The sequence below is a fragment of the Aquarana catesbeiana genome, linkage group LG05 (assembly GCF_042186555.1).
Source record: "Aquarana catesbeiana isolate 2022-GZ linkage group LG05, ASM4218655v1, whole genome shotgun sequence".
Taxonomy (NCBI): Eukaryota; Metazoa; Chordata; class Amphibia; order Anura; family Ranidae; genus Aquarana; species Aquarana catesbeiana.
Genome location: NC_133328.1, coordinates 331,838,967 through 331,853,264, shown reverse-complemented (window position 1 = coordinate 331,853,264; position 14,298 = coordinate 331,838,967). Strand labels below are relative to the sequence as shown.

The following is a 14,298-nucleotide window of genomic DNA, read 5'->3' as shown; positions in this document are numbered from 1 at the left end:
TTATGCAAACACACATTTCTTAAACTGCTCTCTAGTTTTCATTTCAAGTGGCATTACACGTTGACCTTTTTTTTCTATTAACATTATCTCCCTTGTATGCTGCTGTAGATAACCGGTGTCTCTACTGCATTACCTTTCCCGCTTCACAGTGGATACTATCTATAGTATTTCAGCCATGAGAAAATAGTCCTTTCTTATTTTTTGTCATTGCCATTAAAACACTGTCTAAAAAGTAAATTGCTAAACAACAATTCTGGGAGGCAGATTATTCATGCCGGTGCACTGTCAAGCTCGATGAATTGTAAAATTAGCATTTTCGCCTGGGTCTTTATCATACCATTTTAAAAACAGATACTAATGCAGAGGCATGACACACACACACATCCACTGTAATGTGAATCTATGTATACTTTGTTGTACAGAGTGATTCAATTTTAGCTCATTGAATGAAAAGCTGACCCTACCAGAAACTACACATCTGCATTAATAAATTTCTGTCAGATATTTTGCAACAGTTTAATTAAAATATATAAATAATGCTATTTTTTTCTTTTAACAAATTCAGTTCTGCTTTAGGAGACACAGGCTCTTAAAGTAGACCTGCATGCAATAGGTAAGGATTCCATATGTTATAGGGAACATTTAAATGTTAATTGTGCCTAGGCTGTATCCTGAAAAATTACCATTAGTGTTCAATTTCTCCTGAAATATAGCAGTGCACTTCTGGTATGTGAGTGTACCTAGGCACTCCTTTGTCTACTGCCCTATAACTCTACAGTATGTCTGAAATGTGGGATCAAGGCGCTGATGACTCTGACTGCTAGTCATATGAGATTTGGAGTAATATTTGGTGATGTCACTACTGTGCAGCTCACTGTTCTCCTTGCTGGAGGCTCGGACATGAGAAAGAAAAGCCCTGCCTATACCAAGAGGGTAACCTTTACACAAAGACATAGCACAGAATGGGACATGGTAAATCAGAAATGGGATAAGAGAATCTGCAGGCAGTACTAGCGACTCTTCCTGATTAGTGTGCTTAACTAGGGCATCCTGGTTGAAATGCGTCATCAATCTGCTACAGTTAGAAGGACATTTCCTACTCTTCTTTTGAACACTAACTTGTAATTTCATGGCACATCACAATATATGTAATGTATATAACAATATAAAGACCACTGAAAAGCCATTCAGATTTACACAATTGTGTATACCAATATTTACCGTATATTTCGCTCCATAAAACACACTTTTATCCCTCAAAAAATGGGGGAAATGTCTGTGCATCTTATGGAGCGAATATTGACTAGGCCTCCCCCCATCGCCACTGCTGTGCTACAATACCATTACGGCCATGGTCCGAGGGCCCAGTCGCAGAGGTAGGCTAGCCAGCACTGCCTGCTGGAACTCACTTGGGTCTGGCCCCATCCAGGCACTGGCTGCTCACTCTCTTTCACTCAGACTGGTCTGCAGCAACCATCTTTTTCAGCCCGGTCCAGCATCATCATGCGCGCTGCTGATCATATAGCAAGGGAAGGGGGCCCAGGTAGAAGAAGCCAGCCCAGGAAGCTTTGCAGCAGGTGAGCAGGTCCAGTGCATGGAGGCACGCAGCATGCTCATGGAATGTCACTACGTGTTGCTCCGTGCACTGGGCCTACTAACCTGCAGCTGCAAACCTAATAGTGTACCCAGGCGAGCCTCTACCTCCCTCCAAGTTCCTTCCAGTCCCTCGCCTCGGTAAACAGTGCCCACCCGGAACGGGCGAAAGAGAAGAGGAGAGATGTCAGAGGACACACCAGCAAGCCACAGTAGGTACCAGCCCAGCCACCCACTGCAGGGACCAGGTTCCAGCCCAGCCACCCACTGCAGGGACCAGGAGCCAGCTCAGCCACCCACTGCAAATGGTGTACTAAATATTTTAGCACACCGTTTGGTTCAGAATTTTTTCTTTCTTGTTTTCCAACTCTAAAACCTAGGTGCATCTTATGGTCAGGTGCGTCTTATGCAGCAAAAAAGTCCAGGAATGTAATGCTGATCATGAATGATGCCTAAACAAGGATGGTGATTACCTTCTTGGAAAAAAAGGAAAATTCATGCATTTGCCTTTCAGGTGTGCTGCAGTGCAAGGGCCATGTTAATAGAAGGAAAGAGCAGAGTGACAGTCTGCTGCTTCTAATTTTACTGTTCAGTCCCTGGGAATGGTATAAGACCTCTAAGTGTTACTGAACTGCAGCAGTGAAAAATTAGGTGTTCTGCCCTGGCAGAGTGCGCTCATATGTGTGGCCAAACTGTGAATATCTCAGGACTTAATGTGATGATAAATGAGGTCTGATGAACTTCAAATTGTATGGGGAGAATCAGGAAACAGCGCTGAACATAATGCCATCCTCATTTTTCCCAATGTTCAAAAGTCGCTAACAGGACAATCAGATAATGTGAAAGTTGATTTTATGCCGAGTAAATAGATACCTAACATGTTACGCTTCAAAATTGTGCACACTTGTGGAATGGCACCAAACTTCGGTACTTGAAAATATCCATAGGCAAAGCTTTCATTTTTTTTACAGGTTACATGTTTAGAGTTGCAGAGGAGGTCTAGCACTAGAATTATTGCTCTCATTCTAACGTTTGCGGTGATACCTCACATGTGTGGTTTTAATGCCGTTTACATATGTGGGCACGACTTACGTATTTCGCTGAGCTGTTTACTCCTATCACTATGGGTGGAAGCAAGCGGAATACAGAGGACGGACTGGGTGGATTCTATGAGGGGTGGGGCTTATAAGAAGTGGGAGGGATCAAAAGGGAAGGGCGTGGTCTGGAACCCCTATCCTAAAATTTCACCAGTGACCACTGCAGTTATGATATACAAATTAAGATAATCCTTATTCATAGTAATCAACTTGAAATTACCTTCCACTAATCTATCTATACTGAAAAATAAATGTAATGATTTAGCATGGGTTAGGGTTACTATTGCTGCACTTTGTATCCTCATCTTAGCTCTTGCACTAACTTGCCTAATAAAACTGCCACCTTTATTTTCATAGGTTACAATACTTGATGATGAGAAGGTGAGCTGCCTTTAAATGCAGTGGAACGGATCTACTGTGCATAGATTGTACCAAATATAAAATAGGAATAAAATAGGAATCTATTGTACAATACATATCTAATCCATTACTAATACCAGTTGCATATAAATTGCATGATACATATTCATTTTAATGTTCCTGGTTTCTCCCCAACCCTATTCTTGCACCAGTGGATGGTGTGCACAAGTAAAGGCATAACATGCTTGTAATGACTATACTCAACATAATTGTTATGCATGTGTGTCTTAATGTATACAAAAAGATAGCATATTCGATCACATGAGTTTCATGTTAGTAATAGCAATTACATTTTTATACAACACATAAAGTTGCCGCCATGATTACCAATAGAAGAATTTAGTATTTCATTAAAGGTGTTTGAGGGTCAGCACACGTGATACTATTGAAATTTAACATATTTTATAAATTATTATGATGATAATTTACCTATAATTTCATGTTACATATTCTGTTTAGCCCATAATGGAGGCTTTCATTTTGTGAAAACATATTTTATCTGATAAAATCACAAATGTAAACATTCTATGAACAAGTAGAACCAAATTAAGCCCTTCAATACTGGGCTAATTCTGACGCTTCTATAATACATGTAAAAATCTTTTTTTTTGCTAGAAAATTACTTAGAACCCCCTAACATTATATATTTTTTATACAGAGGTCCTAGAGAATAAAATGGTGGCTGCAGCGGTGTTTCAAACTCAATTTTTTGGGAAAAAATACACTTTAATAAATAAAAAAACAAAAAACAGTAAAGTTAGCCCAATTTTTTTTGTATAATGTGAAAGATGATGTTACGCCAAGTAAATAGATACCTAACATGTCATGCTTTAAAACTGTGAATGGAATTGCGACAAACTACTGTACTTTAAATTATCTATTAGTGATGCTTTAAAAGCCTTTGCAGGTAACCAGTTTTGATTTACACAGAAGGTCTGGTGCTAGAATTATTGCTTTCACTTATTGCAATCACTTTTTTGCTGTCTAAAGGAATATACTGTAAACATCCCTTTTGACAGCAATGGCAATGAGAGGTACTTTTTATGGAGAGGTTTATTAGCTCTCCTTTGGGATCCAATGCAGCTAATCAGATACAGATGGGTCTGATCGGATGCTTTACTGGCCGCTATGCCAGTATATAAAGAGGCGGAAGTGACAAAATTAACATAGTGTGCAGCTGACATTAAACAGTGGGGGAAACAGCTTCAGTTCTTCTCACTGTAAGGCTGGAGATAGATGTGGCCAGCCGCATCCATACCGGACTTCCTGATCTCTTGGACAAGCCCGGTAATGGTGGCAGTGGGAGGGGTGGAACCCCCCTTCCACCACTTGTAAAAGTAATCTAGTGGCTGCCCAGCTGCTCAGATTACTTTAACCTGAAAGAGAATCATCAGCTGTAAAAAATTACACCGGGATTACGGTTGAAGCCAACCATGATCCCGGTATAACCGCTTCCCTGCTGCAACGCATATATATACTGTCTGTGGCTATTAGGAAAACATTTTGAAATTTTGGATATTCAATTTGAATTGATATTGATTTGAATCCAAAAATGAAAAAAACAAAACAAATTATGAAAATTAATCATTCTAACAGAATGAATGTAACTAAACAAAATTTTTAACTTAACAAATCCATCCAAAATAAAACAAAACACTTTTTTCATTCTGCACATGTTGCACTGGTCTCTGCTATGGGAAGACTGAGAATTGAGTGATCAGTGGCCATGTGATTGCTCAGTTCTTGGACTTAGAGCCAGTGGGGCATGAAATAATTTTAGTAATTTTTGTTTTCTGAACATATTAAGATTTTATTTGTTACAATACTTTAGTAAAAAATATTCTTAGATTTGTTGCTAAATTTTCAAGAATGTGCCTTTTTTCAAATGTTAAAGGAACTTTTATTTTATTTAAACAAAACACTGTACTATCTCTGTAATGTTCTGTGCACAGTGAGTACACAGAAAAAAAAAAGACAAATACACCACCAAACAAGCAAAGCCATGTGATCACCATTTCATAGTTCTTATGTTGATCACATGATTAAGCACGTCAATGATTGGTTCCCGATCACTATTAAGGACTGGAGCTGTTAGTGACACAATCATGCACAGTGTTGGCTGCTATCTTTTAAATTGGAAATGACAGATTAACGTTATCTCTGCATGGGGCATAAAAAAGTGTGACACTACAGATCATAGATGTAAAAGTGTTAAAGTATCAAAAATAATTGCATAATGACTGTTAAATTGTATTAAAATCAACATAGTTATATTTTAGCACAAATATAACAAATGTTCTGTTATACAGTATGTGTGTTTTTAGCCTAAAAAGGGAAAACCATAGAGATTTCCAGCCAGGCCATCTCATTATGAGGTTTAAAAGCTATTGATCTACTAAAATACACAAATGGGGGATATTTAAAAAACATCCCTGTCAACTGTTAATGCCTCCTTATTGGCATTTTTAAATATACTTTTAATTAAATATCTTGATAAACACAGTTTCTGAGTTTTACACTATAATGAGTTAAAATTAAAACCTGGCTGTAGCCAGAGCTAATTCAGTTTCTGTTTGTACACATCAACAGAGCCTTGAGTCATTTGTATGGCAGCAGGATGTCGCAATGATCTGCACTACAGTCTTGCATTAATGAAGTCTTGGCCAGGTTCAAATCCCACCACATTCTAATGACATTGAGTTTTAACATTATGATGGCTTGTGGGTTAAGTGACTTCAAAATAATTTGTTTTAACCCTTTAATTTTTCAAGGAATGATAAGAGTGCTCTAACATGATCATTTATGACAGAAGTGCATTGTTATATATCAAATGTTCATTGTTGAGTGTTGCAGCTTTACGCTGTCAAACTCTGCTTTAAAATTTGTCATCAAGCTGTTTAAACTTTTATTTTTGTCAACATCAAAGCAGTGGTTAGCCCTATAGTATGTCAGATCTGTAAATTTTCTCAGTAGTATTTCTATTGGAGACTTGGTTAGACTTTAGTTCTTAGTTATAATGCTTCTTGGATAGTAAAAAACTGAGTTATAATAACCTTTGAAACATTAACATTATTGATTTAGTAAATAACAACTTTACACAGAATTAGCAAATAAATAATTAAACATCATCGTGTTATGCCGCGTACACACAAAAGCGGACTTCTCGTCGGACTGAACTCCGAAGGACTTTTCAACGAAGTTCCGATGGAGTTCCAATGAAATGGACTTGCCTACACACGATCCCACCAAAGTCCGATCATTTCAAACGTGATGACATAGTTACATAGTTACATAGTAGGGGAGGTTGAAAAAAGACACAAGTCCATCAAGTCCAACCTATGTGTGTGATTATGTGTCAGTATTACATTACATATCCCTGTATATTGCGGTCCTTCAGGTGATTATCTAATAGTTTCTTGAAGCTATCAATGCTCCCCGCTGAGACCACCGCCTGTGGAAGGGAATTCCACATCCTTGCCGCTCTTACAGTAAAGAACCCTCTACGTAGTTTAAGGTTAAACCTCTTTTCTTCTAATTGTAATGAGTGGCCACGAGTCTTATTAAACTCTCTTCTGCGAAAAAGTTTTATCCCTATTGTGGGGTCACCAGTACAGTATTTGTAAATTGAAATCATATCCCCTCTCAAGCGTCTCTTCTCCAGAGAGAATAAGTTCAGTGCTCGCAACCTTTCCTCATAACTAAGATCCTCCAGACCCTTTATTAGCTTTGTTGCCCTTCTTTGTACTCGCTCCATTTCCAGTACGTCCCTCCTGAGGACTGGTACCCAGAACTGGACAGCATACTCCAGGTGCGGCCGGACCAGAGTCTTGTAGAGCGGGAGAATTATCGTTTTATCTCTGCAGTTGATCCCCCTTTTAATGCATGCCAATATTCTGTTTGCTTTATTAGCAGCAGCTTGGCATTGCATGCCATTGCTGAGCCTATCATCCACTAGGACCCCCAAGTCCTTTTCCATCCTAGATTCCCCCAGAGGTTCTCCCCCCAGTGTATAGATTGCATTCATATTTTTGCCACCCAAATGCATTATTTTACATTTTTCTACATTGAACCTCATTTGCCATGTAGTCGCCCACCCCATTAATTTGTTCAGGTCTTTTTGCAAGATTTCCACATCCTGCGGAGAAGTTATTGCCCTGCTTAGCTTAGTATCGTCTGCAAATACAGAGATGGAACTGTTTATCCCATCCTCCAGGTCGTTTATGAACAAATTAAATAGGATTGGTCCCAGCACAGACCCCTGGGGGACCCCACTACCCACCCCTGACCATTCTGAGTACTCCCCATTTATCACCACCCTCTGAACACGCTCTTGTAGCCAGTTTTCAATCCATGTACTCACCCTATGGTCCATGCCAACGCACCTTATTTTGTACAGTAAACGTTTATGGGGAACTGTGTCAAATGCTTTTGCAAAATCCAGATACACCACGTCTACGGGCCTTCCTTTATCTAGATGGCAACTCACCTCCTCATAGAAGGTTAATAGATTGGTTTGGCAAGAACGATTCTTCATGAATCCATGCTGATTACTGCTAATGATATCATTCTTATTACTAAAATCTTGTATATAGTCCCTTATCATCCCCTCCAAGAGTTTACATACTATTGATGTTAGGCTAACTGGTCTGTAATTCCCAGGGATGTTTTTTGGGCCCTTTTTAAATATTGGTGCTACATTGGCTTTTCTCCAATCAGCTGGTACCATTCCAGTCAATAGACTGTCTGTAAAAATTAGGAACAACGGTCTGGCAATCACCTGACTGAGTTCCCTAAGTACCCTCGGATGCAAGCCATCTGGTCCCGGTGATTTATTAATGTTAAGTTTCTCAAGTCTAATTTTAATTCCATCCTCTGTTAACCATGTAGGTGCTTCCTGTGTTGTGTCATGAGGATAAACACTGCAGTTTTGGTTACTGAAGCCCCCCGATTCACTCGTGAAGACTGAGGAGAAGAATAAATTCAATACCTCTGCCATCTCCCCATCCTTTGTAACCAGATATCCTTCCTCATTCTTTATGGGGCCAATATGGTCTGTCCTCCCTTTTTTACTGTTTACATACTTAAAGAATTTCTTGGGATTTTTTTTGCTCTCCTCCGCTATGTGTCTTTCATGTTCTATCTTAGCCATCCTAATTGCACCCTTACATTTCTTATTGCATTCTTTATAAATTCTGAATGCTGTGGATGATCCCTCAACCCTGTATTTTTTGAAGGCCTTCTCCTTTGCTTTTATATGCATTTTTACATTGGAGTTAAGCCATCCAGGATGTTTGTTCGCTCTTTTAAATTTATTACCCAATGAGATACATTGGCTAATGCCCTTATTTAATATGCTCTTAAAGCAAACCCATCTCTCCTCCGTATTCTTTGTTCCTAATATTTTATCCCAATTTATGCCTTTTAGCAAGGTTTGTAGTTTAGGGAAGTTGGCTCTTTTGAAATTCAGTGTCTTTGTGTTCCCTTCATGTCTCCTATTTGTGTGATTTATACTGAAACTAATTGACCTGTGATCGCTGTTACCTAAATTGCCCCGTATTTCCACATCTGTTATCAGGTCTGTATTGTTGGTAATCAGTAGATCTAGTAATGTTTTATTTCTAGTTGGTGCGTCTACCATCTGACCCATAAAATTGTCCTGCAAGACATTAAGGAACTGGCGAGCCTTAAATGAATGCGCGGTTCCCTCCGCCCAGTCTATGTCTGGATAATTAAAATCCCCCATTATGACAACACTTCCCATCCTTGCTGCTAATCCAATTTGTGATAGGAGATCCGTCTCCACTTCCTCCCTCAGGTTAGGGGGCCTATAGCATACTCCCAGTATTATTTTCCCCTTAGCTTCATCCCTTTGGAGCTCTACCCATAAAGATTCCACCTCCTCCCTAGCCCCCTCAGTGATGTCATCTCTCACATTCACTTGTACATTATTCTTGATATATAGGCATACCCCTCCCCCTTTTTACCCTCTCTATCCTTGCGGTATAGGGTATACCCTTGAATGTTTGCCAGCCAATCATGAGAGCTGTTGAACCAGGTCTCTGAAATTCCCACAAAATCCAAATCCTCCTTGTACAACAGTATCTCTAGTTCACCCATCTTGTCCGCCAGGCTCCTGGCATTGGTGAACATGACGTATGACCGCACTAGAAAAGGAAGTTCAATAGCCAGTAGCCAATAGCTTCCCTTGCGTCAGTTTCGGTCCGTCGGACTGGCATACAGACGGATTCATTCCATCGGACCTTTTCTGTCGGAAAGTCCAGTCGTGTATACGCGGCATTATGCTTATTGTTGATATTATTGTTATTATTCTTGTTCTTGGTTTTACAGGTTTTATATTTTAAAAAAGGCTCAGTTCACAAAAATAAATGTAACATTTTAACTGCATCTCGTTATCAGATGGTATTTTTCTACTAAAAGGTTCAATTCACAAACATAAATAGGAAAGCTTTTTTTTTCTCATGAAGCAGAATTGTATTACCACTACAAATGGTTCTTTTGTCTTCTCTCCTCAATAAGCATTTTACTAAAACATAGTTATTGTTGAGTAAAAGCTAGAGATAGTTTTAGGTGCAATGGTAACCCATGCCAAAAAAAAAAAAAAAAAACCTGCAAATTTACAAAAACTAAATCAATCAATCAAAAATTAAACAGCAATGTGTGTTTGGGTAAAGTTTGCTTAAAGTTTTCCATAAACAGCTAAACAGCAGACAATATATGGTGCAAAGGTCACATTTGAGGCCTTTGAAAAATGTTGTGCTGTCTACTTTCTCTTTATGTTCTTTTAAATGATCAAAATGTATTCATTTACACCTACTTGTATGATCCCCAAAAATGTGCATTTTAAATCAAAGAGTAAGTGCTGATGTGATGAGTAGGTGGGGTTGGCTTGCTGGGCTGCTGTACAGAGTCTGTTTTACCAAGACCACTGCACTCAGAGGGCATAGGACCTTTAAGCTTGGCTGGGGTGCATTATTATTATTATTATTATTATTATTATTATTATTATTAATATTAATATTATTAGTATTTTACAGGATTTATAAAGTGCCAACATTTTACACAGTGCTTTACAATATACAAGGGAGACAACACAGTTACAATACAATAAAATACAAGAGGATTAAGAGGACCCTGCTCAGAAGAGTTTACAATCTTATAGGGTGGGGCAGGGGGTATGAAAGGTTGTATATGTGGGGAATGAGCTGATGGAAGTGGTAAAAGATTAGTTGGAGTGTATGTGCCATAAAGTGTATGTTCAGCCACAGGAGCATGGCTGGCTGCCCAGATGTAAGCAATGTTCTCAGTGAACTCTGTCTCTGTTTCCTGATCTTCTAATTGATCCAAATCAGGGGCATTATTTTCAAACAAGGCAGCCTCTGATGAGGCTAGTAAGGGGGAGCAGCTCAACAACAGCTAGCAGGGGGAAAAAGAACAAATCTTTAAGCAGGTCAAAGATGCCATTCACCAGTGCCAAACTTTCCTGATTGCACAGCTAGATTCTGTGAGGATGGATCTTTCACTCCTTAAACATGATATGCAAAAACATTCAGCACAATGGCCCCCCAAAGCACCTTGTCCCCATTTTGATGGGGACAAGGGCCTCTTCCCCACAACCTAACTGGTGGTTGTGGCAGTCTGTGGGGGGCTTATCAGAATCTGGAAGCCCCCCATGTGAATGAGTAGGGGTACATAGTACCCCTACTCATTCACCAAAGAAAAAGTGTAGTGTATGTAAACACAGGAGGCAGTTTTTGACAAGTCCTTTATTTAAAAAAAAAATGGTGATCCAAAAAAAAAAAAGCCAGCTCCCAACAAAGGTTCCTGCTGTCTGAGAGCCATTCCATCTGGTGATGTCACTGCCCCTTAATTTATTCAGTGGAGGGAGGCGGCAGAGCTGAGCTGTCAGATGGCAGGAGTCTTCATCGGGCGTAGAGCAGGCATCATGATTGATGATGGATCTACACTGGGGGAGGAAATGTTTTTATTTTTTTTTTTTAAAGACTTGCCAAAAACTGCCTTTCTTTTTTTACACTACACATTTTTTTTGTGAATGAGTAGGGGGTACCATGTACCTCACATTGGCGAGGTTGGATCTGGGGGCCCCCTTGTCAAAGGGGGCTTGCAGATTTAGATAAGCCCCCCACCCGCAGACCCGCACAACCATGTAAGGGGAAGAGGCCCTTTTCCCCAACAAGATAGGAACAAGGTGCTTTGAGGCTGCCCAAAAGGTCTGGTATGGATTGGGGGACCCCACACTGTTTTTTCTCTTAATTTTTCATTGCCGGCAATTCTTTTCTTTTAAATTCACCTGTCGGCTGGGATCCGCCAACTCCTTAACAGCCATGTTGTTTACTGGTTGTTAAGGAAGCTGGTGGCCGCCCAGTCCTTAGCAACCAGCGATTTACATCTTTGTTTTGGACGCCGGCTATTGCTGGTGGTAAAATACCGCCGGCTTTCACAACTAAAATATCGCATGATTTAACGCATGCAGTATTTTAGTAGAGTTTTTTAGTGAATGGCAAAAAAATCTGAAAAACACTGTGCGGTGTCTTACTGCATACTTGGATGTGTCCATGGCATCTTTAACATCAAAGACACTATTAACTCTCTTACTGCTTATACTCCCTGAGTACAGAAAGATCACACAGTTAGGTTGGATGATCTAGAGGACCACCTGCGAACAAGTAATCATTTTCTGGGGTTTGCTGTAGTTTTGGAAGATTGCAACTCTGAATCCTTCTCAGAGATTTGGCTTAAAACTACCATAGGGTTGAAGTGTTTTCTACTTTATTTAATGTAGAGTACCCCTACCCATTCACCAAAAAAGTGTACAAAAAAAGACAAGTTTTTGACAAATCCTTTCTTAACAACTTCAGCCACGGAAGGTTTTACTCCCTGAATGACCAGACCATTTTTGACATTTTGTGGACATTTCTTATAAAGGCAAGGGCGGGGCCACCTGCCCACCTGGCACTGTCACCTGGTGGCCCCACCCCCTTGTATTGTCACAGACCATACACTGTATCAATGAAAAAGCAATACTGTCATCCTAGACTTCTCTCCTGATTTAGACTACAAACCATTCTGCCTCTCCTCGTATCTAATGCATTGGGATCTTAGATAGATAGGAAAAGCTGATAAGATTGTTTGATATTTCAGTTCAGTGCTAAGAAAGCTACAAGCATACTGGATATTAGGGAAGATCACATGGAATTTTCTGTACCTGCAGAAAAATATACTTAGCCCGAAAAAAGAAAACAAATGCAGCCACAAGATTTAAGGACTGGTAAGATGCTATATATTATATTTTCTTTTTTTTTTAAGGTTGAACACACTTTTATTTGTCACTTAAATAAATCTGTAGCTCTTGGGTTTAGAAATACTTAGTAAAGATTTTTTTTTCACATCTATAATAATCTTTACCTTTATTCAATGTGCTTTATCATTGTTCTTGATAAATGAGGCATTAAAGCTGGCCATACATGGATAAAAATCCGTCCAGTTCAGCAGGGACCAGCCAAATTTCAATTCATATATGAACAGGCTGATTGTATACAAGTCAATCCTACAATTGACTTGGGTACAGCCACCATGTTGATTTTTTTCTTTATATCACAGCAACTAGCAGTAAGCACTGTGTTCTTCCAGCCAGCAAGACCCCCTGCCGGCAGAGTATAATAGGAGGTATTCCCCCAGCAACACTAACTGTGTTAATGGGGGATTTGGGGCGATTTTCTTGCCTTTCACCCATGAAAATCAGGTAGTCTATGGGCTACTTTAGTTTCGGTGCTGATCTGGATAACAGTTTCCTGTTGCATTTAGCAGTGGCACAACAATAAAATGCAGTTTTTATTATACATTTCATCAGTGGTGGTAGCAACTCTTCACTGCTCTGTCTGCCTTTAAAATTCTGATTTACAATGTAGTACCTCACAGTTTCATGCTTAATGAGAGCTTTGCAGAGCAAATTATCTCCCAGTGCCATGTCACTGCATCACATGTTACCAAAAGGCTCCTCTGCTGCAATCCTTCTACCTTGCATCTTCTGATATACTGTAGGTAGAAGTTCAGCAGGATCATGTGACCTAAATTTACATTGACTTTTACTAAGCTATATTAACATTAAAATTTACTAAATGGACACTTTTTACAAGGGTGTTAATCATTTGTCAAAATATCTCTCATTGCAAAGCACATAGGTAAAAGTGTTAATTATGTGTACTGTTTTATTTAACAGCTGTTCTTTTCATTCAGATTTTACATTAGGTATTTGGGAATGATGAGGGAATAAAAAACTGGCCTTTGGATTATAAACATAACACGACTTCCATCCTAGTCCAGTACTAAAGTGGTTAAAATCTGTCATACACTTTTTTACCATCATTTTTATCTAATTATAAAAGCACAATCTGGTTCTAGTTGTCTTCATTATGGCCTCATGCCTCCTCCTAATTTCTTGTTCTTCCAAAGTAGCACATTCTTAGGTGAAGATTTAATGTGCTGCTATATATCTACTTTATTGTGACTCTAGGGTAAAACAACACAATCACATAAACACAGGTGTAAAGTGTAAACCATTTTTGCTTTGTACTGGTGTGCTTAGCTGTCTGTTCTGATAGAGCAATGGTTAGAACAATATACACTGGCACGGAATCAATGCTCAAAGAACATGGCTTGTATGGGAAATAATGAAGCTCACTAAGGTATACTGATCAGTGTCACCTTTACTCTTAAAAGTTCAATTCAATTGAATGGTACCTTTTTCTGCTTTGTAAATACACCTTTCTCTTGCTAGTACAGTAAATCACAATTTATTTAACTTGACATTATAAGCCAATGTAGGTCTTACTGCTCATTTGAAATTGACTTTGTAGCAAAGCAAGGCTGTGATAAATAAGCCTGTGAAAACTTTCCTTTTGCAAGATATAGTAAGTGGTAGCTTCAGGTTGTTAAATCACATGTGCTGGATTCTGATTCTCACTAGAGATGGGCCAAACACCACCCTGTTCGGTTTGCGGCAGAACTCTCGATTAGGGAAAAAAATTCTGACCTGAACGGTGATCCCCATTAAAGTCTATGGGAGCCGAACAGGAAAAATCTAAAGTGCCTATTTTGAAGGCTTATATGCAAGTAATTGGCCATAAACAAGGTATGGGGGTCCTGGTAC

General features: G+C 39.3%; 1 protein-coding gene across 12 annotated transcripts in view; it reads left to right on the top strand.

The window, feature by feature from the left end:
- CDH12 (cadherin 12) overlaps positions 1–14,298 on the top strand; it is a 1,995,427-nt gene that overhangs the window by 942,889 nt on the left and 1,038,240 nt on the right. The gene's annotated exons all lie outside the window — the stretch shown is intronic.